Source organism: Sinocyclocheilus anshuiensis, unplaced genomic scaffold (assembly GCF_001515605.1).
Source record: "Sinocyclocheilus anshuiensis isolate Anshui unplaced genomic scaffold, SAMN03320099.WGS_v1.1 scaffold715, whole genome shotgun sequence".
NCBI lineage: Eukaryota > Metazoa > Chordata > Actinopteri > Cypriniformes > Cyprinidae > Sinocyclocheilus > Sinocyclocheilus anshuiensis.
The window spans coordinates 1,506,930-1,521,321 of NW_015551089.1; the positions used below are offsets into that span (position 1 = coordinate 1,506,930).

The 14,392-nt window shown below is 36.4% G+C and overlaps 2 pseudogenes; both read right to left on the minus strand.

The window, feature by feature from the left end:
* Positions 1-12,523, minus strand: part of LOC107662616 (calpain-3-like) — a 16,936-nt pseudogene extending 4,413 nt beyond the window's left edge.
* A 1,274-nt stretch (positions 12,524-13,797) lies between these two features.
* LOC107662632 (neutral alpha-glucosidase C-like) overlaps positions 13,798-14,392 on the minus strand; it is an 8,207-nt pseudogene continuing 7,612 nt past the window's right edge.

Consider the following 14,392-nt stretch of genomic DNA (forward strand, 5'->3'; position numbering starts at 1 on the left):
GTTCAGCTGGATGTGCTCAACCCATCACCGGCGGAGAACGGCAGTGTGTCGCGGTCTGAGCCGCACAAGCGGCTCTCGCAGGTGGACACCGTGGTTCTGCCGTTCCTCGGCGGGTTTGGGAGGTATCAGCGGCGCTTGGTGGCTCTAACGTGGATCCCGGCGTTCCTCATCTCGTTCAGCCAGTTCTCGGACCACTTTCTGCTCGGCCAGCCGGACAGGAAGTGCGTCCGTCCGTATCAGAACAGGACGAGTTCGGGTCGGGATATTTTCGATCTGATCGCGACCGGGAACGACGCCGCCGCCCCCGCCGAGGGCAGCAACGTAACGGCGTGCATGTGCTCCGAGTGGCGGTTCGAGCTGCAGTCGGGACTGCAGCAGAATGTAGTCACCAAGGTAAGATGCTCTGATGCATGCCCTTGGAAAAGATTCCCTCCGGCGGATGGAAAGCTACCATTTAAAGGAATAGTTCACCTAAAAATGAAAATTCCGCCATCGGTCAGAATCGGTCGTATTTACTCGCCCTCGCGTCCTTCCAAATGTATACGATTTTCTTTTTACCCCTGGAATGCGAAAACGATGTTTAACCGAATGTTTACGCTGCTCTTTTCTGTACAAGCGGACCCTGATAGCACACATACATCAACGAGACATCTGTTTGATGTCTGCATTTACATCTGCAAGACGTATTTTTTGAGTGTTTGCTCATCTGCAATACGTCTATAGGAGGTTTCCTATCAGATGTTTAGAAGATGTCCTTAAGATGGTTATGATTTAGAATGTAAATCTGATGTCTGAAAGACATCTATCAGATGTTTGTACACAGCAGATGCTTTCCAGATGAAGCGATCTTTAGCAGACAGCTTGCAGACGTACCTGTGCTATCTGGGATACAATTGGAGTGTACAATTAAGACATGTCCTGGCTCTTCCAAGTCTTATGATGGCAGTGAATGGTGGTCAGGATTTTGAAGCAAAATAAAGTGCTTAAATCCATCATAAAAAGTGCTCCACATGGCTCCGGGCGGGACGCCACTCCTTCGTGAACACGCGTATGACAGTTAGTGGAAGCTTTAAAGATCATGGTTTATAAAGTTATAAATATGGATATTTTTTACACAAACGCATCGCTACACTTCAGAAGGCCTTTATTAACCCCCGCCCCGAAGCCATGTGGAGTACTTTTATGATGGATGGATGCACTTTATTTTGCTTCAAAATCTGGACCACCATTCACTGCCGTTATAAAGCTTGAAAGAGCCAGGACATTAATATAACTCTTATTGTATTTGTCTGAATGAAGAAAGTCATATACACCTAGGATGGCTTTTTCTTGCGTCTAAAGTGAATGCACCCTATGTATGGCTGCTCGTATGAAGATTTTCATAATTATAACAAATAACAATGGGTCCCTATTTGACTAATTTTTGTACAGTTTCTACTGAGTTTACACTAAAAAATGCTGGGTTAAATATAACCCAGCGCTGGGTTAAAAAGGGACAAACTCAGCTATTGGGTTGTTTTGACCCAGCAAAAACAACCCAATAGCTGGGTTTGTCCCTTTTTAACCCAGCATGTTTTAGAGTGTATAGTTCAGCAAAAAAAAAAAGAAGTAATGTCATGAATAATCATGACGATAACTGTTTACATTATCAATCAATGGTGTCACTTGAAGTATTCATGCACATCTCTAGTAAAAATAATGTGTATTATTTGTAGCTAGTTTTATGTTCTAATGCTTAATATTTGAAACAACCCAACAAATTCATTAAGCATCTTACTTCTGGGGATTTAAGACATGTTGGAGGTTAAGAATGTTTCGTGAATCCGGCTCCTCATTTCTAGATATGGCCGAATCCCTCCTTTTATCAATCTATGGGATTTTACTACCATTTTCATTAAATGTTGTTGTACATCTGTCTTCAAAACTTGCAGTAGAGTTCGAAACTTAGGGTTAGTAGTTTGATACTAATCGTAATAAAGGCATGTCTTAGTTGAACTCAAATTTCAAATGCTTTTAGATGATCAAGTACTTACCACTGGATGATCAGCTTCAATCCTGTTCTCTATCTCCCTGAGAAGAAACCAACAAACACTGGTCACCACAGTAAACAGCACAGGCTATCAAAGAGCTTTCAGGGAGCCGTTTTATCATGTAGGTTTTCTTTCATATTTGAGCTTATTTTTCAGTACATCTTTTCTGTCTTTTGACCCACTTTTGATGGCCAAATGATCAATTGTTATTCTGCTTACATCAGCCATGAGTAGGATAATTGAGTAGGAATTACTCAAACTTACCATATGTGAGTAATCCTTAAAGTATGATTACTTAAATGTATCATTAAAAATTAATTCTCTGTATGATTTAAAAAAAAAAAGTTGATAAGTTTGATTTATGGTTACAATGACTATCACAGGGCCAGTGGTTAATACACATTTAAATCACATCAAGAAACTGGAAATCATTTTTGACATGATCCTTGCTAAAATACTCTGACTCCTTGTCTTCCATCAGCATCATCAGTATTCCTTGGAGAACATCGGCAGTCCTTTGTGTGTCCATGTCTTCCTTGTAGCCGAAGTTAAATTGTGCTTCACAGTGGGTCAGAACTGAAAGGAAATGTTTACCGGAGGGTCCCAAAATGTGCTGCCGCTTGTCCTAAAAAAGATTCCATTACAGCCTCGAACTGGGGCCGATTTCTTCCAGCTCTTAAAAATCAAATTGTCATTAAAATTTTTGTCCTTGTGTTTTTCCACCCCTTTTCCCAATTGTAAGACAATTTTTAATATAACTCCGATTGGATTCATCTGAAAGAAGGAAGTCATATACGCCTAGGATGGCTTGAGGATGAGTAAATAATTTTCATTTTTGGGTGAACTATCCCTTTAATGCTCCGTGTATTTTAAATAGTTATGTTTAAAGAGCCTGTCTGTTGCATTCACTTGCGCTGCATTTTTCTTGCGTTCTCTCTCTAAAGTGAATGCACCCTATGTATGGCTGCTCGTATGAAGATTTTCATAATTATAACAATAAAAATGGGGTCCCTATTTGACTAATTTTTGTACAGTTTCTACTGAGTTTACACTAAAAAATGCTGGGTTAAATATAACCCAGCGCTGGGTTAAAAAGGGACAAACTCAGCTATTGGGTTGTTTTGACCCAGCAAAAACAACCCAATAGCTGGGTTTGTCCCTTTTTAACCCAGCATGTTTTAGAGTGTATAGTTCAGCAAAAAAAAAAAGAAGTAATGTCATGAATAATCATGACGATAACTGTTTACATTATCAATCAATGGTGTCACTTGAAGTATTCATGCACATCTCTAGTAAAAATAATGTGTATTATTTGTAGCTAGTTTTATGTTCTAATGCTTAATATTTGAAACAACCCAACAAATTCATTAAGCATCTTACTTCTGGGGATTTAAGACATGTTGGAGGTTAAGAATGTTTCGTGAATCCGGCTCCTCATTTCTAGATATGGCCGAATCCCTCCTTTTATCAATCTATGGGATTTTACTACCATTTTCATTAAATGTTGTTGTACATCTGTCTTCAAAACTTGCAGTAGAGTTCGAAACTTAGGGTTAGTAGTTTGATACTAATCGTAATAAAGGCATGTCTTAGTTGAACTCAAATTTCAAATGCTTTTAGATGATCAAGTACTTACCACTGGATGATCAGCTTCAATCCTGTTCTCTATCTCCCTGAGAAGAAACCAACAAACACTGGTCACCACAGTAAACAGCACAGGCTATCAAAGAGCTTTCAGGGAGCCGTTTTATCATGTAGGTTTTCTTTCATATTTGAGCTTATTTTTCAGTACGTGTTTTCTGTCTTTTGACCCACTTTTGATGGCCAAATGATCAATTGTTATTCTGCTTACATCAGCCATGAGTAGGATAATTGAGTAGGAATTACTCAAACTTACCATATGTGAGTAATCCTTAAAGTATGATTACTTAAATGTATCATTAAAAATTAATTCTCTGTATGATTTAAAAAAAAAAAGTTGATAAGTTTGATTTATGGTTACAATGACTATCACAGGGCCAGTGGTTAATACACATTTAAATCACATCAAGAAACCGGAAATCATTTTTGACATGATCCTTGCTAAAATACTCTGACTCCTTGTCTTCCATCAGCATCATCAGTATTCCTTGGAGAACATCGGCAGTCCTTTGTGTGTCCATGTCTTCCTTGTAGCCGAAGTTAAATTGTGCTTCACAGTGGGTCAGAACTGAAAGGAAATGTTTACCGGAGGGTCCCAAAATGTGCTGCCGCTTGTCCTAAAAAAGATTCCATTACAGCCTCGAACTGGGGCCGATTTCTTCCAGCTCTTAAAAATCAAATTGTCATTAAAATTTTTGTCCTTGTGTTTTTCCACCCCTTTTCCCAATTGTTTCCATCCCCTCTGTATAGAGAACTCAATCAGGTAACAATGAAGTTAGCTTGGTATTCATGTGATAATGTAACCATGCTTCTTTGTACATAAAATAACGCCCATTTAATGTGCCCTTTTGCAGCCATTATAACCCACTGACATGAATATCAACTTCTGTAACAGCTGCTTTTTAAGCCAGGTGTTTCAGAAGTTCTTCAGCTAAGACATGATTTAACGTAACAAAATACTTACAAACAACTACAAAAGGCAGATCAGTGTTACAGAGTTACACATGACATGTGGGAAAAAAGATATTGCAGTACTAATTTGTTTCCAAAATTCGTTAACTAAATGTATTACACGGCTCTGTGGAATACTTGATTCTGATTAGTCAGTCGCGACATTCCGAGGTATGTTATCCCTCGATAACAACCGATAAAAGCTAATAACACAGGCTCATCCGGGTAACAGCAGTCGGCGCTGTTACGAAACGAAAATTTAAGCTGAATTCTTGTTTTTCGTGTTTTGGAAAAAAACGAAAAAGGAGCCGTTTTCTCATTTTTCTACTTTCAATATTAAATCAAAAAATGAATGATCGAATGATACACGGATTCGTTTCCCTTAAATGTCCGTCTAGTTTGAATTTGCCGCTTGCTCGCAACTGCTGTCTTCACGGAAGCTTTGCATTCAAATATTTCAACTCAAATCAATATTTTGCGTCTAATTATTTACTTATGTGGCAAGTAGCCGCTTCGCGTCAGGGTTTATTCTGAGATAACAGCCGGCTGGATGTACATTATCCCTTACTAAAACAAGGAAATTACTTAGTACAACATGGGAAGGAACTCATGCCACAAGACTATTTTTCTCGCCCCTGCATGTCATGTGCATGTGCATACATAAATACATTTTTTCCTCATATTACAAAAATACGTTTTTAGGCATCATTTACACAGAATTCGTTTTTGGAATTTATCTGAGTGCCACATTTTTAAAAAGTGTCATGTGTGAGATGCTACATAAGACACGAGACGGGAGAGCAAACGATCAAACTCAACCGTAAAAGCAACCAATGAAAAAGCAGCACAGTGGAATCCAAAAACGCATTCTGTGTGAACTGCCCCTTAACCAGCATTGCTTTATTTTCCAGTAAAAAATTTCGATTTCACTTAAGAATACAAAATATGAAAGATAACGTTACATTTTCAGAGAAAATCCTATTTTTAGTTTCTTTTTTATTTTGTTTCTCATATAAACATCCTGTTTAAGGATGTTTAGATATATTTTCTGAAAACAAGACAAAAATACTGATTAAGAAAATGCATCTTTTTTGCTGTGTGAGGAAAAATGTACTCAGACATTGTACAATTAAAAAAACAAAAACAAACACCCCTACCATCCCTTCTGCTCTCACTCACTCAGAGGTATTTCTCTTTTCAGAGAAGACGCGGAGGATGAACTCGCCTTCCTGGTGGGGCTCGTAGGTGGAGGGAACGATGACATACTCTCCAGGGCTCAGACGGAAACGCTGGGTCACCTCACGCAGGTTAATGTAGGCCCTGGAACGAGCCTTAAAGGTGCTAGACATGAAGAACTCCTTCTGCATGTGCTGCTTGTTTCCGTGCATCTGACAGACAGACACACAAAAAAGCCAAAAAAACAAAAAACACAACAGCAAAAAAGGAATTTGATCAGTGACAAAGTAGTTTATATTCTATCTATAAAACACAGGTAAATGCCTATAAAAGCACAAAGGAACTTGGAATGCTAAAGAGATAGCATTGTATGAACAGCATGATATCCACAAGCCTCGAGTCCAAACATTCATTGTCTTCATACCTCCTTTGGAACCTATGGACAAATGGAAAAAGTTAAAAGAGTGTTGGATACATTATCAACCTGATATATATATATATATATATATATATATATATATACAGTGGGTACGGAAAGTATTCAGACCCCCTTATAATGAGGAAAAAAAATTAACTTAAATGATTTTAGCAAATGGCTGCAATATAACAAAGAGTGAAAAATTTAAGGGGGTCTGAATACTTTCCGTACCCACTGTATATAATTTATCGCTGGTAATGACAGAATAAAAATGCATTATGTATATTATCTTTTTGAAGGCTAAATATGGTGATTGATACCTCATAGATGGAAAATCCAATAGTGAAGAGATTAGCACCCAACTTGCGTTTTCTACGCCTGTTTTTCTGCATTAGAGCAACAACAAAAGTGCAAGCCTCTTCATCATCCTCCGGGTCATCATCTTCCTCCAAGAGACGCAGGCGGTATTGTGGATTTGTCCAGAACGTTTCTATAGGAGACCACGCTCATAATATTAAAGCCATTATTGTTTTTTGTGAGACTTCATGTTTTTTTTTCTTCATATTTTTAACCTGTGGAGCACTTTTAGGTGCATGAAAGTTGCTATATAAATTAAATGTAAAATTAATATAATTAAAATATAAAATAAATGATTAGCTATTTATTTCATTATTTTTTTTTATTCCAGTTTCAATTAATTAAAATAACACCTACCTGGATAATTCCTGCATCCTCCAGCAGAGCATCCTCTTACCCAGTGTCCCTCATTAACAGACACGGTCCATTTGTGTAACTTATCGTCCTCCAGAGCATCGGGGGTCATGTTGCAAATCTCAATTTTGGTGTAATTTTTCTTAAAATCCTCAAATGACATCCTACAGGTTGATGACCAAAGTTAAAACTTTCTCTATGTGAATACCTTCATCATAAGGAAATGTTTGCTTGAATGCTTTAACTCACCAGAATTCTCCATCTTCAGCATTCTGATGCTGAAGTTTCTCTTTTTCTCCTTTAGAGAGGTTTTCCCACTCTTTTGAACTGCAGTAAAAAAAGAAATGATTGTAATAATTGAATACTAACATCTACTTTTTAACCCTGTAAAGACTGGCATACGCTTTTTACATTTTTTTTAAGTTTATTCAACCTTTAGAAAAAAAAGATAAAATCTAAAAATAAAATAGCATATAAGTCCTTTGTTGAGTATCATATTTAATACATTAGGCTTTTATGGCTCATTATAGTATGATATAAGAAAATATGGAGCTCATAAGAATTTACAATGCAATTTTAGTTGCTGATATTTATTCAGTATAGCCAAAAAGTAGGATGAAATTCAGGTAGTCTGTAATGTAAATCATTAAAGCATTAAAGCAGACTACTTAGATAAAATGCATATAAATATCAGTTGTCACTCTATATCTCCCAATAATATGTCTTTATAACCAAAGCTCTGTAGTTTTTATTGTGGGAGGCAAAACATGCAATGCAATTCAGTACAATGATTATTGAGAGCAATACAAATAAACATTCCTCAGAAGCCTACATGTATTCTTACACTTGCTTTATACATCTTTGTGATTTATATAAAGCCATGACCTAATGGTGGACATTTTTACAATTATACTAAAAGGCCTTTAAAAAGTATAAACGTTTTTTAGCAAAACTTTTTTCTTCTATCAGATGTCAGAATGCTTGCAGTAGATTGTGTGCAACAGGTTTTTCAGCAAAGTTTTGAACATGCTGATAATTAAGGGGTCTTAGAAATATGCATATCAAATATGATGCAGTAGGCTAAACAGGTTTAAATTCTGGAATAAGCAGATACTCACTTATCGCTCCAAGGTCCATTCCATTCTACCTGACCCCAAGGGTTACGCAGACGCACCAAACGAACTTTAGACTCCTTATGTTGGGACTGTTTACACTGCAGACACAAAACATCACAAATATCATCAGACACTCTCAAGAGTTAGAAGTTAGAAACAGGACTAGGACTTTTGGAAGAAATAAACTTAAAAGTACCAAGTAACAGAATGTTTACCTCCTCTACAGCAGTAACAGAGTAGGCATGACCCGTCACAAGTCCTGTTGTAGTACGAGTTGCAAAGCGGGCTGGAACCAAGGACTGTGGGTAAAAATTAAATTGCTTTATGGTAGAATACTACGATTTGGACCAAAAGTTATCATCTTTTTTATTAATATATATATATAAATGGTGTTTCAAAATAGAGGATTTTAAGCTTCCTTCTTCTGCTTGACTCACATCAATGGAGCAGCCCATGAGGGAGCCTCTCTCTAGAGCTTTCTTCATGATCTTATACAGCTCTTTAGGGGCCTCCTTCATCTCATAGAATTCAGTCACTCCACCGGTGAAGTCCTCCATCCCCTCAGCAGTGTTTCCTCCTTTAAGAGCCTCATAAGAACCATGAAGCCTTAACAGGAATACTCAAATTACATTGAGAGACCTTACTGGCAAAAATAAAGTAAGTGTGAAAGTGTTGGAAGAGTATAACACACTTTGTTTTTTTTCAGATGCTGTGTGTACAAATTAAATATAATTATTTCCTGCTGTACTTCTGTTATTGTACAGTTACTTTGGATATAATACTTTCTTTAAAAAAGTATTATGTGCTAAATAATAATATCTGCTATTTGAGAATAGGGTCATTCTCAGGAATTAGTTCTATCTGTGTTTATGTGTGTCCCCATTACTGATATCATGAAAAAGATACAGAACATTTTCACAACGCTCAATTTATTTTATACAGCTCGATTAAGTATGTAATTCTAAAGGGCTTTTAAACTAAAATATATTTCTGTCATGACAACTCTCGGAGGGATTGGCATGGTAATGTACATGACAATGTTAATGTATTTGGTATTGGCGGAATAGATCTGCTATGCTGCTGCTGCTGCGGCAGAGCAAGTACCGATACTTGCTACTGCCAATACATCCACAACATGCTGCTGTGAGCATGTAAGAAATATTGCTGCTGCAAATATAACATACATGAAATAACCCCCATATAACGTACATTAATCACCTCGTAGCAGATCTATACAGGTGGAGCTGGGGAAGGTGGAGGGTTTCTGAAGCAAGCTGCAACTGCTACGGCAAGCACTAGTCATATATTTGAATGTTGAGCAGCAAGCTCATTGGCTACCGATACACAGAACCAATCAGCTGTGCTTTGTGATAATGATGTCATTATGTCAGATTGAGTTAGACCTATCGGACTGCGCCATCTAGAGTTTCATGCCAGAACTCTGTAAATATTTTTTAATGTTTGTATTCCATTTGCATGTCATCATGCATCACCATTTCATAAATGTAATATGGGATTTCGTGCATTAATATGATTAAGAAATGGAATATACCAAAACATTTACTGATATGCATTTGGTGGTACAGAGAGATCCTTTCATTCACAAAATTAGGCACCCCTTAAAATAAATATAATCTAAGAATTCTAAGAAAAAGTCAGAATTATAAGATTTTAGAGGATATTTCTTGAAATGCAAGAAATTATGTCAGAATTATGTGTGATAAACATGCAATTCTCAGAATGAAAGTCTTAATTGCAAGTTTATATCTCGCAAATCAGACTTTCATTCTGAGAATTGCAAGTTTATAACATACACAAAAGATTATGTGGGAAGGTGAAAGGGAATGATACTACAACAACTTACTTTGCAAGCTGTAACTGCATTTGTAAGATTGTGGGTATGGACAATATGATATTTACAAACAAATTGTGCGGTTTCCTCAAAATGGCCCACGTATTTATACATTTCACATCAATAAAATCTTAAAAGATGTTCTACAGCTTTTGAATTTTAAGGCCTGTCCAATTCCAAAACAGATGAAGTAAATGTCAAGCACAGATACTTGCTTAGCATAAGCTTTCTCCAGCAGAGCACTCCAGAATTAATTTCTTTCAGCAGACTTGGTGAACACCAGCTGGTTGTTGATGGTGGGAATGCGGTCATCAACAACGACATCCACCCAGTCGCCATAATGCCAGAACTGAGGTGGAAAACAGACATAGGAAGACACAGAAATCAGACGTAATGAAGATATAAATTCAAAAGCTACTTTGCTCAATGACACTGACCTGGAAATGGAAAATTCCAGCATAGCCTTCAGAGAAGCTCTGCTGATGAGGTACAACACGATACAGCAGCTTGTCGTTCAGAGTCAAGGATGCAATGGCTGCAAGCAACCAGCAGTCTCCTAAAATGAATAGAAAATAATATCTCACATCAGTGGGGAATATTTAATACTGACATATAGACCTATTTGCAGTAAAATGGGCCTAAACTGCTGAACTCTGCATTTTTACACTGTCCAGGGCAACATGCCAGGTTGGTAATCTACTCTATGTATTAGCAAGCTTTGTGTCTTTGGTCTCTTTTATTGTGCATGTGGGGTCACAACAATAGAAAGCGCTGCTAGTTGGATTCCCTTCCAACAGAGTAAACACAATAAGGAAGGGTCCCGCTGGACTGTAGGTCTGCATATGGGGGGCCAGAGAAGTTGCAATGTGACCCTAAAAACACTTCCCAAAGATCAGTTAAACAGTCTGTAACAATAGTGTGTTAATATGTTATCTTACCCAGGTCTCCCTGGCAGATATCTGTCCTGCTAGCGCCTCCGACAATGAACTCTGGGTTATCACATATCTCCTGCAGGACAGACATCATCAAAGAGTTTGTTTCTAAGTGATACAAGAGCTTCAGAGATACAAAGAGTGATACTGTTTCTGATTATTTCTGATGTTTTGGATGAATCAATTGATGGATGGACAGACTAGTTGTCACAAGGTTTTAAGTTAGAAGTATGGGAACCTGTTTCCACCTCAGATTAAAAATAATATTAACAATAATATGGTAATTGCCTATTTCTGTGCAAATTTAATTTCTTGTAATTGTGACAATATATAATTTAATTGCACCTTTATTTCTCGCAATTGCGACTATATCTCATTTTGACTTTTCACAATTGTTTTTTTATTTCGCACAATTGCAACTTTATATCTCACAGTGTGACTTTATTTTCCACAATTGTGACTTTTTATCTCAAAATGATTTTTCTCAAATGCGACTTTATACCGTATCTTACAGTGTGACTTTCATTTCTCATAATTGTGACTTTATATCTCAAATTTTGACTATTTCTTGTATTTGCGTCTTTTTGTCTCACAATATGACTATTTCTCTCAAATGCGAATTTATACCGTATCTTACAATGTGACTTTCATTTCTCTTAATTGTGACTTTATATCTCACATTTTGAATATTTCTTGTTATTGCGACTTTATATCTCACATCTAGGTCTGTCACGATAACAACTTTTTGTTGTGCGATATATTGCCCCAGAAATAATTGCAATAAGCGATATTATTGTCATTTTAAAGACCATTTTATGCCACTGAATATATAATGATAATGTAACAGCATAATAATGCAAAAAGGCCTACACACTTCCAAATGACAACAAACTTTTTAAAGAATATTTAGATCATGGAAATTAAGTATCAAAATATTAGATACCTTAAAAACCCTAAATAAATAGTAAATAAACATTTTCTAACAAAAAGTGCAAAGCAAAAAATTTTCCAACATGCTCTCTGAAATCTTTTGCCATCTGAGCATTATCATTGCCTATGAATGTGTATATTTACAAGCAAATAAATACATTTTTTTAAATTAGTTAGTTATTGGTTTAGTTGAGCTGCTTCATAAATCCCATGTGCCATTTCCACATCCCACCTACAATGTTAGTCCCAGTCCAATCGAACTGACATAGGCCCTCTGCCTCCTACCTTGGGACGCTTCCAGACAATTTTCTTGACTTTGTTGGACTTGTGGCCCAGCTCTTTGAAGCCAAGAGAGTCCACGGTGGCAGGGAAGGATTCATCCTCAAAAAGGCCCTTCTTCTGGAGATACTCCTGCTTGAGGGTGTTGTAGTCCTGGCCACTGAAACGGATGGGTTTGCTCAGGGATCCTTCGCCATCCCTTCTCTCTCTTTCACGGATAAACCGGTCGCAAAAGAAACCAGATGGTGTATAGGGCATCTTGTCTTACTGGGACAGTGTTTTTTTAGGGATTGAAAATACTGGCTTTTGCCACCACAATTTAAGTCTCACAAGCCAAAAATCCCTGGCATAAATTCAAACAGCTGAACTCTGATTGGCTGTCCTGCTATATGATGCACCTTTCATGAGGTCAGGAAGTAGAAAACAGGGTTAGAAGAAAAAGACAACGTGTGAACACACTCCTTTTACGTGCACAAATATGTACACACAAACACACCTGCATACATACACAAATTGCTACAGTCTTCTCTTTGGACTGCTCTCATTGGCTGACGAACAATGAGTATTGGGCGACAGTTGCACTCTCGTGCCGCCATTGTAGGGTGACACAAAGGAGAGCGGCCCTGCAAAGAGAGGCCATTGAGATGGCCTACCTCAGCAGAAGGCATTCACAGCCTTTAAACCTGTTCTCAATAGAGTTCAGCATTAAGCACTCTCAGCATAATGACAGCAGGCTTGACCTAACTTAACAAAACTGTCTATATTATGTCACTTTATCAATGTGCATAATTAATAACCTCATTTTGTTACCACAATTGTTTAATGTTCACTTGTATCATACAATAGTGTTTAGTTTGCGGTCGCTAAGATTAAAAAAAAAAATGTTTCTGAAAGAAGTCTTTTATTCTCACCAAGGCTCCATTTATTTAATCAAAAGTACAGTTAAAACAGTAATATTGTGAAATATTACAATTTAAAATAATTTAAATTAACTCTTTCCTATTTTAAAAAGTAATTTATTCCTGTGATGGTAAAGCTGAGTTTTCAGCCGTCTTTAGTGTCACATCCGTTGTAAATCCCTTTAATATGCTAACTTGGTGCTCAAGTAGTATTTCTTTTTTTTAAATTATTTTTGTGATTAATCCTGATTTTGTGATTCAGGATTATTTGATTAATACAACGTTCAAAAGAACAGCATTTATTTAAAATGAAATTCTTTTGTAACATTACAAATGTCTTTACTGTTTACTTTTCATCAATTTAATGCATCCTTGCTGAATAAAAATTATTTATTAAAAAAAATAATCTTACTAACCCCACACTTTTGAACAATAGAGTACATTAATCATAAAAAAACATATTACTCTTTATTATTTATTTATTATTATTCTTTATTTAGAAATTAAGATTTTTTTTACACAATGTCTTCTATTTTGAAAACTTATTTCACCTCCATCATGTCAACTCTACAATATCACATAAGTGTGGCAAAGAAAAATGGCTAATAATTCATGTTAAAACTACCCAGCCATTAAAATCCTATCATTTTATTAGATTTCTTGAGGTAGACAATCATTGTGGAGGGAATCTTTCATAATACATTCCAATATTAAAGTGCTGATTTAATTAACCAAATTATAACTTTTTATTGCAGTTGCAAGTTGCTGTGAACAGCATCTGAAATACTGTAAAACAACAAAATTGTAAAAAAGTGTAAAATAATAATTTTTAAAAATCCTGGTAATTTGAAAAATACCATCCACTATATTACTATTTCCCAGTCTTTGTGTATTTCTAGGTCCAATCCAGTTAAAGTTAACACACCTCGCTTTACATCAAATTCAAACATAACTGCTGTCTTCTGCGCACCTTAAAGAGAGAAACAGAGAGAAACAGAAGGTTTAGTGACAACTCTCTGGTTTATATCTAACACCACATTATTTATGTGTGAAGTATTCCACTAAGTTACCACAAAAGGTAACTTCACACCTGATTTGAGCTTGGGTTTTCTCTTCAAACTATTCAGACCAAGAATGACCACTGATTCCACTTTGTCATCTGAGACAAACGAGCCTTGATCATCAGCACAGCTGAAAACACATGGCACAAGGAGAATGGCATATTGAGCTCTCTGAAAACACACAATGCTATATAACCTGTTCTAACTTTTATTTTAAATAAAATTTATATATTTTTTAATCAAATTTCTATTCCTAGTAAATAACCCCCAAGGTTCAAACATTTATATATATATATATATATATATATAGATAGATAGATAGATAGATAGATATATAGACTGATTGATTGATGGAAATTAAAAGTGATGTTGAGCCATTACCTATTGACAAGCCTGC